Genomic DNA, 12,025 nt, shown 5'->3' with positions numbered 1-12,025 from the left:
TAGGTTAGCAACAGGGTAAGAGTTACCTGAACATTGCGACGTGTAGCATTTTTTGGTTAAATAGGGGAACATCTTTGCAGTGGCTGCGCCGAGCCGTGGTAATACAGTGCCATCTTGGAATGGGCACTCAGGAAACAGGATACACCATGTGTGCCGCCATATTTGGAAGGGAACGTTGTGGTGTCCTCCCGGGCTCCATTGGGGAAAACCTCCATTGTCGTGTCTCCAGCATCCTCAGGACTCCCTCTCGCCATCCATGGTGCCAGAGATTCTAGGTGAGGTGCACGAGTGAAACCAATAGTTGTCCCTGATTGGACTACTGGCTGTTTGAATGGGAAGATCCTTACCATTGTTGAGTTCGGACTTGCTTCCTGGATGAATTTTGGTAAGAAGTAGACTCCTGCAGCCATTTCTGCAGTTCAGCGCTGGAGCCAAGAATGCCTCGTAGAAGAGCAGCCGACTGAAGATCCATGGATGACTCCTGAAGAGGCCTAGCATCCCTTCCTGTGCCCAGTGCCAGGGAAGTCCCCGAAGACCCTGAGCGATGCTTCAGCCATTGGACTAGGGTTACCAACTAATCTCAATGCCTTCTGGAGAATCTAGCCACCCTCAGCCTTCAGAAGTGTCCCTGGACCACCCAGTAGAATGACCAGCTCTCTCGAGTGCTACCTCGCTATAAATCGCCGTTCCGCAGTTGCACCCGAATATTTGGTAGTTACCTGCTCGTGGTACAAGTCACTTTCCCTCAATGTCAACGTCCCAGGATGAAGGGATTCTGTCCCAGGGGAACTTCTGTGACCGCAACTGAAAGGATGCGTGTCATGGCCTATCTGCAGAGACTGTAGCTGGAACTCACCTTCCATCTGTCTGTGAAGTTTCCCGGAGAGGTCTGCATCAGTGCAGTTTGCATGTTTTCCTCGCCAAGGCTTGCATTCTGCTCCTGGAACTGGCCCGGAAGAATGCTTGCACTCGCAGCTCATGGGCACCTCTCACTGGAACCAACGGCGGGAAATCCAACCTCCAGCCACCGCTAATGAACCCATCTAGTCATCTGGGAAAATCTGAGTCAGGGAGTAAGTAAACCCGGTGCATCTGCCCCACCCACCCCCCCAACCCCCCTCCCAAAACCCCTCCTGATCCTCAATAGGATAACATTGGGAACAAGTCACGTTGTCTTCTAACCTTCCATTCCACTGCCTTTTGGTCATCGAACCTCGAGGAATATAAAAGACTATTTACTTACCTCGGTAAAATAGTTGAAGAGTATGTTATTCCCTCAATGACACACGCGAATTATAACTTCGCTGCAAAGACTCCTCCTGGCACGGGTAGTACAGCTCAGTGGCAACGCGCTCGTCTTGGAAGCAAGACGACGAAGAGCAACACAGGTTTGAATCCTGATCCCGCGCTTCAAAACCCCTTTGGTATTAAGCAGGTTATAAAAAACAATTATAATTATAATTCTGGGGAGAAGTATTGTGGCTCCTGTGACTTTTGGGCACAAGGCCGCCCTCTTCTTAAGGACTGGACTGCTGAAGTTGGGGAAATCACTTGGGAGATGCATTCTTCAGGTCAAGAAAGGTCCTAGCACTCAGAAAAGACTCAAGGGGTGGAGGAGGGGCTGCAGGAGTAATAGACCATTTATTTCTGTTCACAGAAAGGCTATAAAATACTGGCGAGCCCCCAGTGCAAGCAACAACAAAAAAACAGAAGTAGCGAGCAGCCAGGGGTCCAGCTGGAAAGCAGCAGGTCTGTACAGAGGAGGGTGGCAGGGTAATGTGTAGATTGGGTGAGCAGGGGAGCCTGCAGCCAGGGGTCCAGCTGGACAGCACGCAGGTCTGTACAGAGGAGGTTGGCAGGGTAAGGTGTAGATTGGGTGAGCAGGGGAGCCTGCAGCCAGGGGTCCAGCTGGACAGCACGCAGGTCTGCACAGAGGAGGGTGGGAAGGTAATGTGTAGATTGGGCGAGCAGGGGAGCCTGCAGCCAGGGGTCCAGCTGGACAGCACGCAGGTCTGTACAGAGGAGGGTGGCAGGGTAATGTGTAGAATGGGCGAGCAGGGGAGCCTGCAGCCAGGGGTCCAGCTGGACAGCACGCAGGTCTGCAAAGAGGAGGGTGGGAGGGTAATGTGTAGATTGGGTGAGCAGGGGAGCCTGCAGCCAGGGGTCAAGCAGGAGACCACACAGGTCTGCAAAGAGGAGGGTGGGAAGGTAATGTGTAGATTGGGCGAGCAGGGGAGCCTGCAGCCAGGGGTCAAGCAGGAGACCACACAGGTCTGCAAAGAGGAGGGTGGGAAGGTAATGTGTAGATTGGGTGAGCAGGGGAGCCTGCAGCCAGGGGTCCAGCAGGACAGCACGCAGGTCTGTACAGCGGAGGGTGGCAGGGTAATGTGTAGATTGGGTGAGCAGGGGAGCCTGCAGCCAAGGGTCCAGCTGGACAGCACGCAGGTCTGTAGAGAGGAGGGTGGCAGGGTAAGGTGTAGATTGGGTGAGCAGGGGAGCCTGCAGCCAGGGGTCCAGCTGGACAGCACGCAGGTCTGCAAAGAGGAGGGTGGGAAGGTAATGTGTAGATTGGGTGAGCAGGGGAGCCTGCAGCCAGGGGTCACGCTGGACAGCACGCAGGTCTGCAAAGAGGAGGGTGGGAGGGTAATGTGTAGATTGGGTGAGCAGGGGAGCCTGCAGCCAGGGGTCAAGCAGGAGACCACACAGGTCTGCAAAGAGGAGGGTGGGAAGGTAATGTGTAGATTGGGTGAGCAGGCGAGCCTGCAGCCAGGGGTCCAGCTGGACAGCACGCAGGTCTGCAAAGAGGAGGGTGGGAAGGTAATGTGTAGATTGGGTGAGCAGGGGAGCTTGCAGCCAGGGGTCACGCTGGACAGCACGCAGGTCTCCAAAGAGGAGGGTGGGAGGGTAATGTGTAGATTGGGTGAGCAGGGGAGCCTGCAGCCAGGGGTCAAGCAGGAGACCACACAGGTCTGCAAAGAGGAGGGTGGGAAGGTAATGTGTAGATTGGGTGAGCAGGCGAGCCTGCAGCCAGGGGTCCAGCTGGACAGCACGCAGGTCTGCAAAGAGGAGGGTGGGAAGGTAATGTGTAGATTGGGTGAGCAGGCGAGCCTGCAGCCAGGGGTCCAGCTGGACAGCACGCAGGTCTGTACAGAGGAGGGTGGCAGGGTAAGGTGTAGATTGGGTGAGCAGGGGAGCCTGCAGCCAGGGGTCCAGCTGGACAGCACGCAGGTCTGTACAGAGGAGGGTGGGAAGGTAATGTGTAGATTGGGCGAGCAGGGGAGCCTGTAGCCAGGGGTCCAGCTGGACAGCACGCAGGTCTGTACAGAGGAGGGTGGGAAGGTAATGTGTAGATTGGGCGAGCAGGGGAGCCTGCAGCCAGGGGTCAAGCAGGAGACCACACAGGTCTGCAAAGAGGAGGGTGGGAAGGTAATGTGTAGATTGGGTGAGCAGGCGAGCCTGCAGCCAGGGGTCCAGCTGGACAGCACGCAGGTCTGTACAGACGAGGGTGGGAGGGTAATGTGTAGATTGGGTGAGCAGGGGAGCCTGCAGCCAGGGGTCAAGCAGGAGACCACACAGGTCGGCAAAGAGGAGGGTGGGAAGGTAATGTGTAGATTGGGTGAGCAGGGGAGCCTGCAGCCAGGGGTCCAGCTGGACAGCACGCAGGTCTGCAAAGAGGAGGGTGGGAAGGTAATGTGTAGATTGGGTGAGCAGGGGAGCTTGCAGCCAGGGGTCACGCTGGACAGCACGCAGGTCTCCAAAGAGGAGGGTGGGAGGGTAATGTGTAGATTGGGTGAGCAGGGGAGCCTGCAGACAGGGGTCAAGCAGGAGACCACACAGGTCTGCAAAGAGGAGGGTGGGAAGGTAATGTGTAGATTGGGTGAGCAGGCGAGCCTGCAGCCAGGGGTCCAGCTGGACAGCACGCAGGTCTGTACAGAGGAGGGTGGGAAGGTAATGTGTAGATTGGGTGAGCAGGCGAGCCTGCAGCCAGGGGTCCAGCTGGACAGCACGCAGGTCTGCAAAGAGGAGGGTGGGAAGGTAATGTGTAGATTGGGTGAGCAGGCGAGCCTGCAGCCAGGGGTCCAGCTGGAGAGCACGCAGGTCTGTACAGAGGAGGGTGGCAGGGTAAGGTGTAGATTGGGTGAGCAGGGGAGCCTGCAGCCAGGGGTCCAGCTGGACAGCACGCAGGTCTGTACAGAGGAGGGTGGGAAGGTAATGTGTAGATTGGGCGAGCAGGGGAGCCTGTAGCCAGGGGTCCAGCTGGACAGCACGCAGGTCTGTACAGAGGAGGGTGGGAAGGTAATGTGTAGATTGGGCGAGCAGGGGAGCCTGCAGCCAGGGGTCAAGCAGGAGACCACACAGGTCTGCAAAGAGGAGGGTGGGAAGGTAATGTGTAGATTGGGTGAGCAGGCGAGCCTGCAGCCAGGGGTCCAGCTGGACAGCACGCAGGTCTGTACAGACGAGGGTGGGAGGGTAATGTGTAGATTGGGTGAGCAGGGGAGCCTGCAGCCAGGGGTCAAGCAGGAGACCACACAGGTCGGCAAAGAGGAGGGTGGGAAGGTAATGTGTAGATTGGGTGAGCAGGCGAGCCTGCAGCCAGGGATCCAGCTGGACAGCACGCAGGTCTGTACAGAGGAGGGTGGGAGGGTAAGGTGTAGATTGGGTGAGCAGGGGAGCCTGCAGCCAGGGGTCCAGCTGGACAGCACGCAGGTCTGTACAGAGGAGGGTGGCAGGGTAAGGTGTAGATTGGGTGAGCAGGGGAGCCTGCAGCCAGGGGTCCAGCTGGACAGCACGCAGGTCTGTACAGAGGAGGGTGGGAAGGTAATGTGTAGATTGGGCGAGCAGGGGAGCCTGCAGCCAGGGGTCCAGCTGGACAGCACGCAGGTCTGTACAGAGGAGGGTGGGAAGGTAATGTGTAGATTGGGTGAGCAGGCGAGCCTGCAGCCAGGGGTCCAGCTGGACAGCACGCAGGTCTGTACAGACGAGGGTGGGAGGGTAATGTGTATATTGGGTGAGCAGGGGAGCCTGCAGCCAGGGGTCAACCAGGAGACCACACAGGTCTGCAAAGAGGAGGGTGCGAAGGTAATGTGTAGATTGGGTGAGCAGGGGAGCCTGCAGCCAGGGGTCAAGATGGACAGCAGCAGGTCTGTACAGAGGAGGGTGGCAGGGTAAGGTGTAGATTGGTGAGCAGGGGAGCCTGCAGCCAGGGGTCCAGCTGGACAGCACGCAGGTCTGTACAGTGGAGGGTGGGAAGGTAATGTGTAGATTGGGTGAGCAGGGGAGCCTGTAGCAAGGGGTCACGCTGGACAGCACGCAGGTCTGTACAGAGGAGGGTGGCAGGGTAAGGTGTACATTGGGTGAGCAGGGGAGCCTGCAGCCAGGGGTCCAGCTGGACAGCACGCAGGTCTGTACAGAGGAGGGTGGGAAGGTAATGTGTAGATTGGGTGAGCAGGGGAGCCTGCAGCCAGGGGTTCAGCTGGACAGCACGCCGGTCTGTACAGAGGAGGGTGGCAGGGTAATGTGTAGATTGGGCGAGCAGGGGAGCCTGCAGCCAGGGGTCCAGCTGGACAGCACGCAGGTCTGTACAGAGGAGGGTGGGAAGGTAATGTGTAGATTGGGTGAGCAGGCGAGCCTGCAGCCAGGGGTCCAGCTGGAAAGCAGCAGGTCTGCAAAGAGGAGGGTGGGAAGGTAATGTGTAGATTGGGTGAGCAGGGGAGCCTGCAGCCAGGGGTCCAGCTGGACAGCACGCAGGTCTGCAAAGAGGAGGGTGGGAAGGTAATGTGTAGATTGGGTGAGCAGGCGAGCCTGCAGCCAGGGGTCCAGCTGGAAAGCAGCAGGTCTGCAAAGAAGAGGGTGGGAAGGTAATGTGTAGATTGGGTGAGCAGGGGAGCCTGCAGCCAGGGGTCCAGCTGGACAGCACGCAGGTCTGCAAAGAGGAGGGTGGGAAGGTAATGTGTAGATTGGGTGAGCAGGCGAGCCTGCAGCCAGGGGTCCAGCTGGACAGCACGCAGGTCTGCAAAGAGGAGGGTGGGAAGGTAATGTGTAGATTGGGTGAGCAGGGGAGCCTGCAGCCAGGGGTCCAGCTGGACAGCACGCAGGTCTGTACAGAGGAGGGTGGGAAGGTAATGTGTAGATTGGGCGAGCAGGGGAGCCTGCAGCCAGGGGTCCAGCTGGACAGCACGCAGGTCTGTACAGAGGAGGGTGGGAAGGTAATGTGTAGATTGGGCGAGCAGGGGAGCCTGCAGCCAGGGGTCCAGCTGGACAGCACGCAGGTCTGTACAGAGGAGGGTGGGAAGGTAATGTGTAGATTGGGCGAGCAGGGGAGCCTGCAGCCAGGGGTCCAGCTGGACAGCACGCAGGTCTGCAAAGAGGAGGGTGGGAAGGTAATGTGTAGATTGGGCGAGCAGGGGAGCCTGCAGCCAGGGGTCCAGCTGGACAGCACGCAGGTCTGCAAAGAGGAGGGTGGGAAGGTAATGTGTAGATTGGGCGAGCAGGGGAGCCTGCAGCCAGGGGTCCAGCAGGACAGCACGCAGGTCTGCACAGAGGAGGGTGGGAGGGTAATGTGTAGATTGGGTGAGCAGGGGAGCCTGCAGCCAGGGGTCAAGATGGACAGCAGCAGGTCTGTACAGAGGAGGGTGGCAGGGTAAGGTGTAGATTGGGTGAGCAGGGGAGCCTGCAGCCAGGGGTCCAGCTGGACAGCACGCAGGTCTGTACAGAGGAGGGTGGGAAGGTAATGTGTAGATTGGGTGAGCAGGCGAGCCTGCAGCCAGGGGTCAAGCAGGAGACCACACAGGTCTGCAAAGAGGAGGGTGGGAAGGTAATGTGTAGATTGGGTGAGCAGGCGAGCCTGCAGCCAGGGGTCAAGCAGGAGACCACACAGGTCTGCAAAGAGGAGGGTGGGAAGGTAATGTGTAGATTGGGTGAGCAGGGGAGCCTGCAGCCAGGGGTCAAGCAGGAGACCACGCAGGTCTGCAAAGAGGAGGGTGGGAAGGTAATGTGTAGATTGGGTGAGCAGGCGAGCCTGCAGCCAGGGGTCAAGATGGACAGCACGCAGGTCTGCACAGAGGAGGGTGGGAAGGTAATGTGTAGATTGGGTGAGCAGGGGAGCCTGCAGCCAGGGGTCCAGCTGGACAGCACGCAGGTCTGTACAGAGGAGGGTGGGAAGGTAATGTGTAGATTGGGTGAGCAGGCGAGCCTGCAGCCAGGGGTCAAGCAGGAGACCACACAGGTCTGCAAAGAGGAGGGTGGGAAGGTAATGTGTAGATTGGGTGAGCAGGGGAGCCTGCAGCCAGGGGTCAAGCAGGAGACCACACAGGTCTGCAAAGAGGAGGGTGGGAAGGTAATGTGTAGATTGGGTGAGCAGGCGAGCCTGCAGCCAGGGGTCAAGATGGACAGCACGCAGGTCTGTACAGAGGAGGATGGCAGGGTAAGGTTTAGATTGGGTGAGCAGGGGAGCCTGTAGCAAGGGAACACGCTGGACAGCGCCTGCGTCCAAGGCCCTGCAACTACACCCCACTTCTAAATACCTACTAACCAGCCCGCCTAATCCCAAGCATAGGGCTCTCACGGTGCAATGCTGCCACACTGTGGACAAACCTGGAAGTGCAGCCTACCTTATGCGTGGCAGACCAGAACAAATCACCCACAGTAACCCCCGTCCCCCCTGCATTTAACGTGCGATTTCATATTACATCTATATAAACCAATGGGGGGAGGGGTGTCCAGCACAATCAGGATCACCCGCGGGGACACGACGCCATGCAGGCCCTTACCTTAAGTTACAGCGGGTGCCATTATTACCAAAACGGCCCGGAACAAGAGACTCACTCCAGCAAAAACCGTTACTTGTAGATCCGAGGCCCCCACGCCCCCCTCTTCAGTGCGCACCGACATGCAACCACTTGAATCGGCGCCTAGTAGTCTTCCTTTGGTGACCAAGGCGTGGCACACACTTCACGGCCAGGAGGGGTGTCTAAATGATGGGCGTGGCCTGGAGTGTGCTGTGCGTGCTGTGCATGCCGTGCACGGTGTGGAGCCCAAGCACACTCGCTGGCCGCAATAAGCAACGATGCCCTTTGGAAACCTTGCAGATCCCACGCAGGAAGAGCACAGGAAACCACAAAGGTTGGCGAGCAAATGAGTCTCTTGGGCCGCGGGGCTCTTGGAAGGAGCTGCCAGAATAGCCCCCTCGGACCCGCAAGAAGGGAGACTTCCCCCCCCGTGCCGGGGATTCGGCCCCGAGCCCTGCCGGCGAGCAGCGCCCTGTGCTCCCCGGCGCCCTGTGCTCCCCGGCAGGGGCTGCATCGCTGTCCATCATGCAACAGGCCACGAGGAGGTTTCTGGCAACCCGGCACCCAGCACCGGCTGCTCACCGGCGGGGCCCGGGTTCGGATCCCGACAGCGATACAAAGAAAAGAAAATATTCAAAAGTGGATTTCATTGGTGAGCAGAGGAACCCTGGCAGGGCCCCAGCTGAAAGTTTTGGGAGACTGTTGGGGCTGAGCCCAGTCTAGTCCTAGCCCACTTAAAGCCCTGCTGACAGATGAAATGAGCGCCATGTCCAGACGGAATGCATGTTTGAATTACTAATACATTGGTCATTCTTAGGTTTCCAAAATGCACTTTCTTCTTATTCAAAACAGCCAGCATCTTAGATTCAGGACACCCACAATCTCGCCCCACCCCAGCGCGCAAAGGGGCTCAGGTGAGGGCGCCCCACCAGTACATTTTGTCAATTTCCAGCACGGATTGGCACAAGTGAAAAGTACTCCTTTTGCGTCCCTCCCAGAAGTATGAAAGATAAGTAACAAAGACTCTAGAAGGAAAACAACTTGTAAGGGTACTGGCTGCCAAAGACCACCCGCCCACCCCCCAAAGACTTTCACTAATGGATAATATCGGAATTAAAATCCCAGGCAGCCTTCTTTTACCAGAACCAACTATCACTCCCATTAGGACAACCCATGGCTCTCCAGATGTTTTCGACTACAATTCCCATGATCCTTCACCATTGATTATGCTGACTAGGGCTGATAAGAGCTTGTAGTCCAAAAGATCTGGCGAGCCAAAGGTTGCAGACCCCTGCATTAGGAGAAGACGACAGATATTTCATAGTAGAGACGGTCTGCTCTTTTGGAGGGGATCCAGGACGGGCAGCAGGGGTGAAGGGAAATAAACCCACTTATCTCGAGTTCCTTGGTCGAGTGGTGACCCACTCAGAAAGCCAAACAGACCTTGAGGATCAAGTAGCAGGAGTCACAGTTCTCCCCTTAGTCCTGTAGTAAGTGGCCAGGGCACGGGGGACACGCCCCCTGTGACCAATCTGGCACTGCCGTCACTGCTTTCTAGGGGAAAAGCTCCCCTCATGTGGCCAGGGTGAGGCAGCCACTTCCTGATCAGAACCCTGGGCGCGGCTATTTGAGGGAGGATCAGATGGGGGGGGAGACGACCCTCATGGAGGTAAGGGAGACTCGCCAGATGAGTCTGGATAATCCCCCTTCCCAAATGAGAACAACCAAGACCTAACTCCCCTTTCCTCTATGTTGTGTTAAATCGAGGCTGCCCTTCCCAGTATAGCCAATTCCCCATTGCGGATAACCAAATGTACTGGGATGAAGAAGAGACCGAGCAAAGAGGATTACCTGGAAGGACCGAGCTGTGCGCTCTAGTTGCTGGTATTGATGCCAGGACATTTAAAAGCAAGGAGCAAAGTGAAAGAGGGGGTCTTCTTTCTTCGCTGGATGCCGGGCGTAAAACCAGGCAGCTGCGACCGAGGCCATGGGCAGAGAGTGCCAGCCCACTTCCTGGCAGAAAACACACACAGCCCTGCAGTATCCCGCCAAAAGCTTCTGCTTTCCCGGGCACTGGAAGTCCATCAAAGGATTTTCCTGGCCTCACAGGCCAGAGAAAAAGGCTAAAAGACAAGATGGCCGACGGACAAGTGAAACACCTTGTGACGTGCCCTTGGTTGGTCACTAGCCACAGTTAGTAGCCAAAAACTGTAAATGTTAAAAGGTATTTATATCGCGCACCGTCACCAATGGAGTTGGTCTCCAGGTGCTCAGGCGGATCTGTAAAAAAAGACGGGCGGGTTAGGTTAGTCGGGTGAAAAGGGAGTAGGAAAGTGAGAAGGCGGTGTGCTGTTGGCGGCTTCCGTTCAGTTTCCACCGTGCTCTGAGCTGTGGTGCGAGTATCGGACCAGAGCGAGACCTTGTGTACTGTTGGTGCGGTTTGTGTGTTCATTTGTTGTTGTTGTGGGAAGGCTAAAACGAAAAGCACCAACAAAAATGGTAAAAAGTCACTGCTGCCACCAGCTTGCTCATTTAGCACACCTAGAGTAACCAACATCCTCTGAGTGTTAGACTAGGGCAAAACAAAAAGTGTACCCCATTGTACAATGATAAAGGTTACCACAAGTGATAACAAGTTACTAAAAGTAGTAACGAAGTAACTAGACGAAGGGAAACCATGTTTCCCGGTACTGAGAGCCTGAAGGACAGGTCAGTTTCCCCGTGACATACAAGCAAAGTACAGTGTAGTGAAGCGTAGCGCCTCACTGTACAGAGAACAGGTCAGATAGAAAAAGGTTTGGGGGTCCATCAAAATGGAAGGAAAGAGGAATTCTTCCCAATAGGATGGTATACTTAAGTCCTTAGAATGGTAATATGGTAATTCGCTCATGAACGTAGAGCCCTGATCCGTTAGGATTTCCTTAGGAAATCCTACCCCTGAAAAGAAGGGGAGTAGGTGCTTCGGGGTCGGGGAAAGGCCTCTTGATATCATGTGGCATAATCTACTATAACCAAAATAAATTTGCTCCCCAATTTTCATTTTTTGAGGGGACATACAATATCCATGCCAATTCTAGAAAATGGAACCTCAATAATTGGGGGAGGGGGGCTGTAAGGGTGCTGGTATATCGGCACTGTTCTTTTGGCAGATTGCACAAGACTGCACAAAGGTTTTAATGTCAACATGAATTCCGGGCCAGTAAAATGTGTTAAGGTGTGCCTGGGTTTTTGTCTGCTCCAAGTGTCCGCCTGTTAAATGGCAGTGGGCAATTCCAGGATGATTTGTTTGCGACTCTTTGGTATAACCAGCTGTTCTCCAACTATACCCTCTGAAGTGGTGTCTCCCCTGTACATCAACCCATGATTTAAAAAGAAAAAGGGTCCTCCTTTCTCACAGCCTTCTCGTTCTCGGCTGATCTGTAGGAAGGCTTTAGGCAAAGGCTTGATCAGGAATAGTTTCAGGTTCTCCTTCTATAACCCTTTTGAGGTCTGGTTTGTGTGGGGTGTCAGGTTGTTCGTCGGCTTCCCCAAAGCCTCAGGTACCTTACTCTGTTACTTATTTCCCAGCCTCTTCCTTTACTCTAGGAAACACTCACGCTGGGCTGTTTTTCACCTGGTGTCCTCTCAGTTTCAGGACTGGCTTTTAAATATCCCGCCAGCAGTAATAAGTCCTTGACAACTAGACTGTGCAGTTCTGCAGTCTGTTGTCAGTCTTTGTTGCATCTTCCTCGTCCCAGTACCAAAGTGGTGTTGCCTGGGAGAGAAGTCATGCAAAAGATAGGGCAGGGAGGTGGGAACAACAAAAAAAGGCCAGGGGGGTGTTGGGTTCACCAGAAAAGGGAAACGAGGGATACAGTGTCTCACCCAAGTGTGCCCCCTCGCAAGTGCCCACCAGCAAGGTGATCCTCCCTCGCATGTCCAGCTCCAGAGTCAGGATCCGATAGCGACAGCCATTCCCCGACCCCCTGGGAGGAGGATATGTTGGGGGGAAAGAAGTGTGGATACCCTCAGATTCCTCACAAGATCAAGAGAGGAACCATTCCTCTTAGCTGAATGACCGTTTTAGAGTCAATTTCAGAGAATTTTATAACTTATCAATATACAATATTGAGTGCTATAAAACACCAATACGTCCAGCTGCACAATAGGAGCACGCGAGTGACCCAAGATGTCCAGGCCCTGGGTGCGTGGCGCCACAGGCAAGAAGCCACGGCACAGCGATACAGGAGGACGTTTCG

General features: G+C 55.6%; 1 protein-coding gene across 8 annotated transcripts in view; it reads right to left on the bottom strand.

Moving 5' to 3' along the window:
* The window catches only part of RALGAPA1 (Ral GTPase activating protein catalytic subunit alpha 1), a 1,128,412-nt gene that overhangs the window by 385,592 nt on the left and 730,795 nt on the right, over positions 1 to 12,025 (bottom strand). The gene's annotated exons all lie outside the window — the stretch shown is intronic.

Source organism: Ambystoma mexicanum, chromosome 14 (assembly GCF_040938575.1).
Source record: "Ambystoma mexicanum isolate Mex_15411 chromosome 14, UKY_AmexF1_1, whole genome shotgun sequence".
Lineage (NCBI taxonomy): Eukaryota > Metazoa > Chordata > Amphibia > Caudata > Ambystomatidae > Ambystoma > Ambystoma mexicanum.
Note: the sequence above shows the minus strand (reverse complement) of the source record. Positions and strands in the feature narration are given on the sequence as shown.